The following is a 12,930-nucleotide window of genomic DNA, read 5'->3' as shown; positions in this document are numbered from 1 at the left end:
TGTATAGATGGATTGGTTGATTTTCTATAGATTAGAACAAGTAAAATGCTCTCTAGAAAAGGAAAAAGAGCATTTTTTTTTTTTGGAAAAAAAAGAGACTATTTTTACAGGAATATGATAGGAAATAATTTGTATGGAAAAATGGATTGCTGCAGTACCAAGGATGACCAGTAGTATTAGGATGAGAAGCTTTGCAGAAATCTAGGAAATTTGTCATAAAGTTCTGAGACAAAGATATTAAAATACTGAGATTTTTTTTTCTCAGCAAAAACATTTTGTATGGTAGGTAGAATTCATATTTGTGATATAGAAAGAACAGTTTATATATAAATGCATGAAAAGTAAATAATACAACAGAAAATGAACAGAAATTAAAAGAAGTACTTCATAGACGTAAAAATTCATAGTCAGTGAATTAATGATGTCATTTGATATATAACAGTGATATTGTTATAGAAGGAATGCTCAGCCCTATTAGCTATTAGGGTGTGCAATGAAAACCATGTGATTAGACCAGCAAAAATTAAAAATGGGAAAATACCCAGGAAGAAGCAGCAACAAGAACTCTCATACCCTGATTATGGAAGTAAAAGTTGAAATATTTTGTAATACTTCAGAAATGTTTTGCCATTTCCTAGGACCCTGTATTTCTACTCTTAGAAAATAAATCTATGTACATTTACATAGGATAGATATATGTACGTACTATAATATACATTTATTTGTATAATACATATATAATATATATGTATATATATGAGACAAATCACCAGAGCACTACTGATAATATTTTCAAGCTTCAAACAACCCAAATGATCATCCGATGTAGAAAGGTTAAATAAATAATGTTGATTAAGCAATGGACTACTATATAATACTGAAAATGACTGAAGTACAAATGCGTACATAAATATGGATATATCTCAACATGCTGAGTGAAAGAATCATGTCACAAAAGAAAACATACAGTGTGATTCTATTTATATAAATCCCAACTGTAAGAAAACTGAACTTTTTTTTTTGCGGGGTGGGGGGCGGCGGGATAGACACATGAATGAGAATTTATTAAAACAACAAGTCCAGGAGATTTTAACACAAATTTCAGAATAGTAGCTGCTCGTAGGAGAGGGAGGAGAAAATATGGGTTAAGCAACTCATGACTTCCAAGGTACTGGCAAAATTTTTTTATCCAAAGTCTCAGTTACGTTATTTATATATTCACTTTAATGTACTTGTTTATGTTTATTTGTGCATGTGTGTACATGTGCTTTTTAGAAATCTTTTTGTATGTATATCAAAAATTTTTAATAGTAAAATAAAAAAGTGATCCCTTTAATATACTAGATTTTAGAGTTGAGTTAGGAAATAATGAGGTTCAATATGAGACTCAGTCATTTATCTAATGTCCATCAAGAAGAAGACAGACACTTGCCAGAAATGTGTTTTGAATTTAGAAAAAAAAAAAAAAAAAACGCAGTTAAAGATGGTGGCTCAAGAGACTCCTGAGCTCACCTCCTACCACTGACACACTGAATCTATGGCCCATATGGAGCAATTCCTTTGGACAGAAATCCAGAAATTAGCTAAGTTATATACTCACCAGGTAAACTGGAAAATAACCACATCAGAATGGGAGGGAAAGTCTGAGAAACATTCTTGCCACAAACCCCACCGTAGCACAGTGACATACAATGGGAAGGGTCCTCACGACTACCAGCTTCTCTCTGAGGAGGTAAGGGTTTGAACCCAACATCTAGTGCCACAATTTTCACCTCAGGGACCGACCCTAACCACCTAATTCTGAAAGTGCTAGAGCTTGCTTCCCTAAGACCCACAAAATTAGAGTAAACAAAGAAATAGTTCTTAATGAGTGTAGGAAGGCTTGCTGTCTTTATCCCCCAGGGCTCAGTACAAAGGGAATAGCCAGAAAGGATCATCAGCTAGTCTTTCCATGGAAAAAAAAAAAAAAAAAAAGACCTATTTGCATACTTAAACATTTAAACGCTGCTCCCAAAAGATCAAGTTTCTAATTTAGCATACAACTAGGGACTGAATGTTCACCTCCTTGCACACCCTGCAGCAAGGTCACTGTCTACCTGTCTTCTTATGGCCCACTCCAGGTCGTCATGTAGTAGAAGGAAGGAAACAACAAATAGCAGAGAAGATATAAATGAAATACAGACTAAAAAGAAGATAGGAAAGATCAATTAAATTTTGTTTTAAAAAAGATAAATGAAATTGACAAACTTCAGCCAGTCTCACCAATAAAGAAGAGAGAATACATAAATCAATAAAATTAGAAATGAAATAGGAGACATTACAACTTATACCTAAGAAATTCAAAGTATATAGGAGACTACTATGAATGGTTATATATCAAAAATTGGGCAACCTAGAAGAAATTAATAAATTGCTAGAAATATACAACCAACCAAGATAGATCATGAAGAAATAGAATATCTGAACAGACCAATTACTAGCAAGGAGATTGAATCAGTAATCAGAAACCTCCCAATAAAGGAAAGTACAGGACTACCCAGTGAACTCTACCAAACATATAAATAAAAATTAATATTGGTCCTTTTCAAAATCTTTTAAGAAATAGAAGAGAGGGGAACTCTAAATTCATTTTACGAGGATAGTATAGCTCTGAACCATAAAAGGACACTATAAGAAAAAAAATTACATGTTGATATTCCTAAAAAAAAATTAACAGAGTCTTAGCAAATCATCAACAATATATTAGCAAACCAAATTTAACAGTACATTAAAAGGTTTATATACTATGACCATGTGTGATTTATTCCAGGGGTGCAAGGATGGTTCAGCATCTGCAAATTGATCAATATAGTACACCACTTTAATAAAATGAAGAATAAAAGTTATATGATCATCTCAGTGGATGCAAAAAACGTTTGACACATTTAACATTCATTTACAATAAAAACATTCAACAAACAGGGTATAGTGGCAAATTAGTTCAACATAATAAAGGCTATATAGTCAAGCCCACAGTTAACATCATACTCAGTGGCGAAAAGCCAAAAGCTTTTTCTCTAAGATCGCGAATGAGGTAATAATGGCCATTCTCACCTCTCTTATTCAGCATAACGCTGGGAATCTTAGCCAGAGCAATTAGTTAAGAAAAAGAAATAAAATATATCTATCAGGGTTAAAAAGGAAGAAGTAAAACTTTCTTCACAGATGACAATATATATATATAGAAATTTATAGACTCCACAAAAAAAAAAAATGTCAGAATAAATAAATTCAGTAAAGTTGCAAGTTACACAATTAGCACAGAAACCAGTTGTGTTTTTATACACTAATCACAACTTATAAGGAAGAGACATTAAGAACACTTTCCCATTTATAATTGCATCAGAAAGAATAAAATAACTAGGAATAAATTTAACTGAAAAGATCTGTACACTGAAAACTATAAAACACTGATGAATGTAATTGAAAAAGACACAAATAAATGGAAAGAAATTTTATGCTCACGGATTGGAAGGATTAATATCGTTATAGTGTCCATACTGCCTAAAGCAATCTACAGACGATATGCAATCCTTATCAAAATTTCAATGACATTTTACACAGAAATAGAAAAAAAAATCTTAAAGTGTGTATAGGACTAAAAAAGACCCCGAATACCCAGAGTAATCTTGAGAAAGAAGAACAAAGCTGAGGCATCACGCTTCCTAATTTTTAACTATTTTTACAAAGCTATAGTAATTAAAACAGTATGTTACCACCATAAATATAAACACAAATACCAATGGAACAGAATTAAGAGCCCAGAAATAAACCCCCACATATATAGTTAATTAATATTTGACATGGGACCCAAGAATATCCAATGGGGAAAGAATAGTTTTTTTAATAAATGGTGCTGAAGAAACTGGATAACCACATACAGAAACAAAGAAATTGGACCCCTACTTACACTACTCACAAAAATGAACTCGAAATGGGTTATAGAAGAAAGCATAAGAACTGAAACCATTAAAGTCCTAGAGAACATTTAAAGCTCCTTGACATTTGGCTTATCAACAAGTTTTTGGAAAAGTGGAATTACAGCAAACTAAAAAGCTCCTACAGAGCAAAAGAAACAACAGCAAAATAAAAACACAACCTACAGAATGGGAGAAAATATTTGTAAATCATATATCTGGTAAGGGGTTACTATCCAAAGTATATAAATAACTCATACAACTAAATATTTTTAAAAAATGATTAAAAAATGAGCAGAGGAAATGTATAGACATTTTTCCATAGAAGACATACAGATGGCCAATAGTTACATGCAAAGGTGTTCAACGGCATTAATCATCAGGGAAATGCAAGTCAAAATCACAATGAAATACCACATCACACCTGTCTGAATGGTAAAAAAGACAAGAGATAACAAATGCTAGTGAGGATGTAAAGAAAGGTAAACTTATGCATTTTTGGAGGGACTGTAAATTGGTACAGCCATTACGGAAAACAGTATTTAGGTTCCTCAAAAAATTAAAAGTAGAACTACCAAGAACTACTCTATGGTCCAGCAATCCCTCTTCTCAGTATACATTAAAAAAAAAAAAAAAAATGAGAACAAGGTATAGCAGGGGTATCTGCGCTCCCACGTTATTACAGCATTTACACTAGCCAAGGTGTGGAAACCACCTGTCTATTGATGACTAAATGGATAAAGAAGATGGAATATTATTCGGCCACGAGAAAAAAGGAAATCCTGCCACTTACAACAATATCAATGGACATCGAGGGCATTAGGCTAATGAAATTAGACAAATAAGACAGACTGAGAACGACGGATGCAGCATGGTGTCACTTGCATGTGAAATCTAGAAAACAAAATGGTCAAAACTGTAGATGCAGAGAGTGGTGAGGTTGTGGTTGCGAGAGGCTGGGCGTGGAGGCGTAGGATGAGACTGGTCAGAGTACAAACTTTCAGCTATAAGATGGATAAGGATCGAAGTCTCATGTAAAACATGCTGATTATAGCTGATAACACTATTGTATAATTGAAACTAGCTGGCCATCAGAACTTAAATGTTCTCACACACAGAAAAAATAAAGAAAGAAATTAATATGTGTAAGGCGATGGATGTGCTGTTTAACTAGATGAGCAGAATGCTTTCACAATGTCTACCTATATTAAATCACTGTGATGTACAATTTAAATATTTTACAATTTTACAGGTCAATTATCATTAATAAAACTGAAATTTTAAAAACATAGGTGAGGAACTTTATCAATTTGTTATGTTATAAATGGTATTTTTGTTTTTCTTTTGATGTATGTGAATTTCTCTGATTATTATAAAATAAAATCATATTTCTCTGTATAGTAACAAGTTTCTTCCCTTCTCCGCCTTCCTTTTTCCTCCTCTCCCTCTTCTCCTTTCCTTCCTTCTTTTTTTCCTCCTTCACCCTACCCTTCCTCTTCTTCTTTTTTGGTGAATTGTATGTAATTGACCTTCGTTTTTCTATATCATGCAAAACAAAAACAAACAAAAAGAAATCTTCTTTTTTTGACCAGAGATTAAAGAAAATCAAATTGAAGCAATTTATTCTTTCACTAGCAGGGCACTTGTTCATGAGGGTGTACGTGCAGGGAAATGAATGAAAGTCTCTAGCATTTTATAGGGTGTGATTCAGATTCAGGAAAAAATATTTAAATAACTCTTAAACTACTTAAGGCTTGCTAAGCATGGAACATTTCATACACACACACAAACTTTCTATATTGCCATTCTAACACCATACCTATTAGCACGATTAGAGTTTACTTCATCATTCTAGAATTTGCTTTCTGTAGTATGTCTGGTTATTTGTTTGACAAGATTTTTTTTGGCAGTGTGTTGAAAGTTTATTAGCCAAGCATGTAGGAGAGTGAGAGATTTTCCTTCTGTTGACTGAGAAAGCCAAAGGGAGGAAAAACTCTTGCACAATTTTGGAACAGTGTGGATGATTCAGAATATTTTACAAGGTGGCTTCCATCACGGTTGATATCAAGAAGACTGGGCACAGTCATAGGTGCTGAAACATTAATATTTGCCTTTTTTTTCTTTTTAAAAGATTCTCTTTTGTCGCAGTTTTATTCAGATGAGATTAATTGTTCCTCTTTTGGTGTCAGAGAAGTCAACAGCCAATGAAGAGTCACAGGAAGGGCATGAACCTGTATACAGGATACACCGAATGTGGGGATGGGGGGATGGGAAAGAAAGAGTTGGGGGGAAGGAAATGACTAGGCCTCTTGGCTTCGTCTGACGAGTACAATGATATCTTCTTCTCCAGTAAACTAGCAAGAAAAAGTTAAGATCTATGGCAAAACAGAAAGGATATTTTAAAAATCTCATCATTTTGCATTTATATACTTCATTTAAGAGACCAAAAGATAAAATGGTTACAGAGCTAGTGTGGGATGGGATGACTGCAGTTTTTATTTACGAGTGAGGGAGTTGTGTTTGATGATATCCATGCATTCCTCTTACTATAAATCACTATTTCAGTTTCCTATGCAGTTTGGCACCTAATACTTCCTTTTGCCAAGTAAATATTACTACAAATTATATGTACTCCCATAGCACAAAATACATAGATATTGACTTTAATGTCCAGATTGATAAATTATTGGAACTAATTCGTGACTGTAAAGTCTTGAATCACTTTTCAAATAAAAAAGCTTAACCCATACAATTTTAATATTTGTAATATGACATTGTTCAGAGTGAATTCTCTGAAAATCTGGCAGTGTGATAAGACAGTTTGGAAAAACAGAAGAACTTAATATGAAAAATTACATTCAAGGCAACATTTATAGAACAATAAGAAACCACACAGCCCACTCACCTGATAAATGCGATGATATTTCTAACTTAGCAAATCGGAACCTGAAATGAGTTTTTGAAGTTATATAACATATATTAAAAAGAGAGAGAGAAAGAGAAGTACTCATATGAGGATATCAAGATCAAAAGACCTAAACCATAGATGAAAATATTCAGTGTTAGGAGAATGTTAAAAAGTTTGGAGGGGCTGAAACAGCTAAAGGACAATGGTGAGAAGACAAGGGTTTGGGTTCTACTTTTGCCTTTTGGTGGATAAATGAGGACTTTATTTCCTTTTGGGACTTCCCTGAATCTATCCCTCATTCCTGACTTGCCTCTGAATGCCTTTCTGTGGAATTATTGCTTTCTATTGTTTCTATTAATGAAGGAGGAAACATGTAAGTGGATATCCTTTTTTATAAAGGAATTAGAATATAAAGGAATCAAAACACACTTTCCCTGCCCTATTACGGCCAGGGGCAGTAAGATAGTCCAAGGACCAACAAGAAACACTCTCCATGGACTTAAACCTAAAATGGGAAAAAGCATGATGGAGCTCAAAAGAGATGATGTAAATGGATAGGACTTATAAAATACTGGACCAAATATTCATTATGTTTCAAGAATTATTGTCAGCAGTGTTTTCCCTTTGAAGGCTGATGTCTATGCATGCTTCACAACAAAGGAAAATAGATTATGGATGGTCTCTCACCATTTAAATCAATGCGAGAAGAGGTAGAAAATTGTAAAGGGATGGGTTCTACTTCCCTGTTGTCAGTTTCTACACTGGTAAATAGATGGTTGTTTGCTCTTCTAGCACGTAGATACAAAAAGTGGGTCAAAGCTGGGGTTAACAGAGCTGTGCCATCTTGAAAAATTACCAGCTATTTTGAAAATTATCCCTCTGGTATGTACTGGTATTTTTGTAGAGGTTACAAGAAATATGCTCCTTATAATAATCAGTTATCTGGGTAAGGTTAGAATTCAGATTCAATTCATTGAGTAGACTTTCTCTTTTCTAACTTACTGTTAAATTTCTTTCTTCTCTGGACCACTTATTTATACTGCAAAATGTGAGATTATACTCTAGACTGCTCTAATTATAACCTTCAAAAATACTCTTTTCTGATTCTACTATTTTTAATAACTCTAAAGATGATCAGCCTTTAATATCTCTTTTTATGTATGTGATACACCAAAAAAATCATAAGAGATCCCATAGGAAAATGTATGTAACAAATTGATCTCTCCAGTTTAAACACTGTCTGTCTTTAAAGTGGTGAATTTGTTCAGTGTGTTTTGATCAACATTTTAAGCCCTTTTCCATCATCACTCATGAGGCTTATAAATAGCAGCACATTCTCTTATACTTAGGTCATTAGCCATCGGTCATTCATTCACTTTGTCATACCAAAATTGATTAATACTCTCTCATTTAAATTTTAAGAACACACATCTTATCTTACCAGAGCATGAAAGAATTGTGCAATTAGGTCCAGTTGAGCCATAGCTGGAGGTAAACAGACTATTGCCTTTTCCTCTTGCTTTGATTATGATACAAATAGGCAGATATGTATTTTTCCTCTTCACCTTTGAGGAGACCAAGTTGGAGACGAGGCACAGCAGGGGCAAAAGTGTAGGCAATAGGGCATGCCATCTGGTAGGAATATGCTGGAAAATCTTCAGCTTTCTCATTTCAACAAAAGTAAAAGTCTATTAATTCAGCTTCTCGCTTGGCTGAGAAATAAATTCCACAAGTCTCAAATTGCATCTGGTTTACTACATGTCTGGCTGTAATATGTACAATGGAAGCCAGACAATTTGGAAGAAAATATTGTTCCTTTCTGAGCTTTTAGCAATTGGAGGGAATAATAGTGTTTTTCATTTTTTAAATTCAGACTCCCTCCTTTTCATGGCCCACGATATTGATCTGGAATGCACATTCTGTCTGTTTGGGCTGTTCCTTGGATGGTGGGATATAGAGTAAAGACTTCTTCTTGTAGAGGAGAGGATAATGATAAGAAAGATGGTTCCCCGAATCAGCACATTTATCAGTGGGACCCAGTACCAAGACCATCATGATACCAGCTCTTTGTGCTTTACACTGGCGAGATCTTTGAACTGTCCCCTTTGAGAATATAACTGCCTTTGGAGGCTATTAAGGCACACAATTATTGTAAAATTTTGATTATGCTCTTTCCTATTCTCTTCTCTATACCTCTACAAATACCTTATTAAGGTTTTTAGGGCAGGAGTCATGCTAACAATTTATGCTCCCTACACTGCCCCATACAATCTTCAGTGTACAAGAAGCACTTTATAACTATTCTTTTGATCAAAATAAATGTAATCCTCTTTTTTCCTCACGGGCGCAAGATAGCTGCCACATCTCTAGGCATCAAATTCATATTCGAAACAGGAACAAGGGGTAATGGTTGGTCATGCCAGCTTTATCCATTCTTCTCATCAGAAATGTCAAAAGCTTTTCTAGAAGCTCCTTGCCAACAGATGCCCACTTAGATATCTTACCCAGAATTATGTCACATGGCAATCCTTCCAAGAAGGATAGGAATGTGCTTATATTTCTAGCTTTTTCAGTGGAGTTAGAAAAATTAGGAATGAGTGTTTAGTGTTGGTTTAAGCAATCTATAGTTCCTTTGACATGCATGAAAAGCAGTTAGTACATAGTAAAAACTCAATAAATTGTAACCCTTCTAGCTATAAATCTGAGGGGAGAAACTTATTTAGTTTGTGGAAATTAACAAAATATGATTTCATAGCTGCAAATTGATTAAAAATGTACATAATTTACATTAAACATCAGGCAGTACTTAATGAATTTTAAATTCCACAATGCTTATTGTTTATTATATGCAGAAGTAGGGGGACAGTGTACATTCATTAAGGGTTTCTAAAACGATAAAATCTTAACAGTATTAAGTCAGTATAATAAACTAAAATAATTTGATTCTTAAATTTAAATTTAGAAAAACATTTAAAGAGAGCTAGAAAAAAATTGTTTTATGATCTTTACAGGAACTAATCTGATGCTCACCAGAGCCCAAAATGCAAACCAGGCATCATCAGTCTTTACTCAACACTATTTACCTATAAAATAAGGCAAGCTCTTTTTAATCTCTAAGCACTCGTTGCCCTGGAATCTAAACCATCTCATGTAGGGGTTAGAGCCATCCTAATCAGGGTTAGAGACATCCCAGGAAAGAGTAAATCAAGAGCGAACACCAGAGATAAAGCCCAGAGCAAGAACAGAGTAAGAAAGCTTTTGCCAAAATACCAAGCCAAAAGTGAATGAAATTTATCTTGTAACATCACTGGAGTATAGAGCAATAACCATGCTCTGTTGCAGTCAGACATATGCATTTGGAAAAATGGCCTCATTATCTCCTAGCTGTGGGACTCTAGACAAGTTTCTTAGTTTCCTGGAATCCTAATTTTCTTAACAAGTAATGGGAAAAATAAGACATGACTTTTAGATTGTAGTGAACATTAGAGAATATAGATAAACTATTCTACAGATTATTTATCAGATATAGTTATTTGTCTTATTTTGGGACTGTCCCAACAGTAGGATCATATGTTAGACTTATATTCAGGTAGCTCTTATGGGAGATTGATTCAGAGGGGAAAATAGTAGAACCAGGGAAAATGAGAGGATGAAAAGAAAGAAAGAAAATCCAGCACAAGGATGCATTATAACATCTCCCACTGTGGGCATCAGGGACTAGACTTGGCTGGGACTGCCTAGGGAGCAAACAGGTGATTTAGAAGGCAGAAGCTTCGTGTATTCATTCAGTCTCCTCCATTGATTGAGAGTATCATTCTCCATTAATTGGCATTGCCCTGAATGATTAATAGCTGTATTTGTGGTCGTGTGCTCAGTGAGCTGACAGAGTGGACTTGTTTTTGATTTGTTTGTTTGTTTGTTTGTTTGTTTTAGTAGAAAGCAAAAGGGTGCATTACAGGGTATATGGATGAAGTTAAATGCTGTCAGGAATCCCATGAGCCTGAGTGCCTAGCAAACAACAGCTGATTTTTGCTACAGCTGACATAAGAGGCAGGTCGTAGGTATCTGCTACAGTTTTCAATAAAGTTAGTTATTATGGTGAAGTGAAAGGCCATGAACCAGTTTTTAGCTGTCATATCCTAAGGACACAACTCAGAAATGAAGAGTTAGAAGAACTGAGACTAAAAGCAACTGCCAAGGTGCTTGAGGAGCAAAATCCATGGTTTTTAACCGGTATGATCTGCCTCTGTTGTGGCTACATGTTTAACCTTCCTAAATTGGCAATGTTAATGAGTTACCGCTTTACACGGTTACTGAGAATTTAGTGGTTTTGGGGACCTATTTGGAAAGCACTATTTTGCCAATTTCCAAACCCATTTCTATTTGGAAATGTTAATGGTTTCATTTCTCTTGCAGCATAGGTTTAGAACTATTCTAGTTAACTATTCTCACCTTCTTTTCCACAGGGTCGGTATATAGATCTACCTCTAAACTACCCCAAATATCTCCACTTGGTCCATTGTCAATATCACCACCCAAGACCAAGGCGTCATTGGTATGAGCTGCTTTCACTCTGGCTAACATGCCATTTTTTCTCTTCAAAGATACTGTAGTGACATTTTAAAAACATGTCAGATCATTTAAATCTTCCAACATCTTTCCATTAAATGTTGACTATTATCCAATTTCCTTTTACTGGCATATAGAACCCTGTGTTATTTTTCCCTCAATTACCTCTACAATTTTTTTTTTTTTTTTACCACTCTCCTTATCACTTACAACTATTTAGCCATGAAGGCTTTCTTTCTGTTCTTGTAACTCTCCAAGATCATTGCTACATTGAGAACTTTCCACTTCCTCTTTTTTTGTTTTTTCCTTCCTTGAACACTTTTCCCTAATCATGGCTGGTCCTTCTTTACTATTCACATCATAGGGCTTCCTTGGCTACCCAAACAAAAGCTGGCATCCTGTCACTGTCTATCAAATCACATTACTTTAATTTCTGCATAATGCTAATCACTATTCTAAATTTTTTCTTGCTTATTTTTATGTCTGTGTATTTTTCTCATCTTTTACTAGCATGTAAATATATAAGCACAAAGATTTTTATCTTGCTCAAGGCCATATCCTCAGTAACTAGAATAGTTCCTAGAATATCTTACCCATTTGAAAACTATTTGTAAAATGAATGAATGAATGAATGAATGAATATATGAATGTAATGATCAGTGGGTATATTTTGAAAAGCATTGCTGAAGAGGTGTGGTCCTTAGTCCCCAAACCTAGATTCTGTGAAACATGAATCTGAAGATTCTGTGAATCTGAAGAATCTGTGAAGCTAACACCTGAAGATTTGCCTCAAGGAGCAGGGAATAATTTATTCATTTCTCAGGTCACTCTAGGAATCCAAATGATCCTTAAATTCAGGGACAATCCTTCCTCTTTTCAGTGACTTTCATACCCTATATGGAGTCCTTAGTGGAATGCTGCTGTCCTTCAACCGGTGTTTACCCACCCATTGTTTTTGCTGGACTTCGATGAGTACAGAAATCAAGGTGACATATTTAAAAAACTTTTGTAGCAGTGTGACATTATTGTGACATCCAAGTGTGTGGCCATTTTTCTAGTAATTATTTTTATTATTTTTTAATATGTATTTTATTTATTTATTTTTATTATTTATTATTATTTATGCCTACAGCACCTGGTCTTCCTAGGTGGTCTCCCATCAAAGTACTAACAAGGCCTGACCCTGCTTAGCTTCTGAGATCAGGCATCGGGTTTGTTCAGGGTGACATGGCTGTAGACCATGAACCATGGCCCCACTGAGGCGCAAACTTAGGACCTTCTGCATGTAAAGCAGATGTGCTAACCACTACACTAAGGAACTATATCCTAATTTATTTTTTTATTTTGGGTAATCTTTAATAAAATTAGCTTTATTGAGATACAATCCTCATACAATAAAATTTTCCTATTTTAAGTGAACCAGTTATGTAGGTTTTGAAAAATGTATAGTTTGCAAACACTACCATAATCAAAATATAGAATACCTTCATTCTCTCC

The 12,930-nt window shown here is 34.6% G+C and overlaps 1 pseudogene; it reads right to left on the bottom strand.

Annotated features, from left to right (window-relative positions):
- Positions 1-12,556: 12,556 nt before the first annotated feature.
- LOC118609287 lies at positions 12,557-12,672 on the bottom strand (annotated as a pseudogene).
- Positions 12,673-12,930: the final 258 nt, after the last annotated feature.

Source organism: Rousettus aegyptiacus, unplaced genomic scaffold, assembly GCF_014176215.1.
Source record: "Rousettus aegyptiacus isolate mRouAeg1 unplaced genomic scaffold, mRouAeg1.p scaffold_m13_p_10, whole genome shotgun sequence".
In the NCBI taxonomy this organism is placed as follows: Eukaryota; Metazoa; Chordata; class Mammalia; order Chiroptera; family Pteropodidae; genus Rousettus; species Rousettus aegyptiacus.
This window is presented reverse-complemented; position numbering and strand designations above follow the sequence as displayed.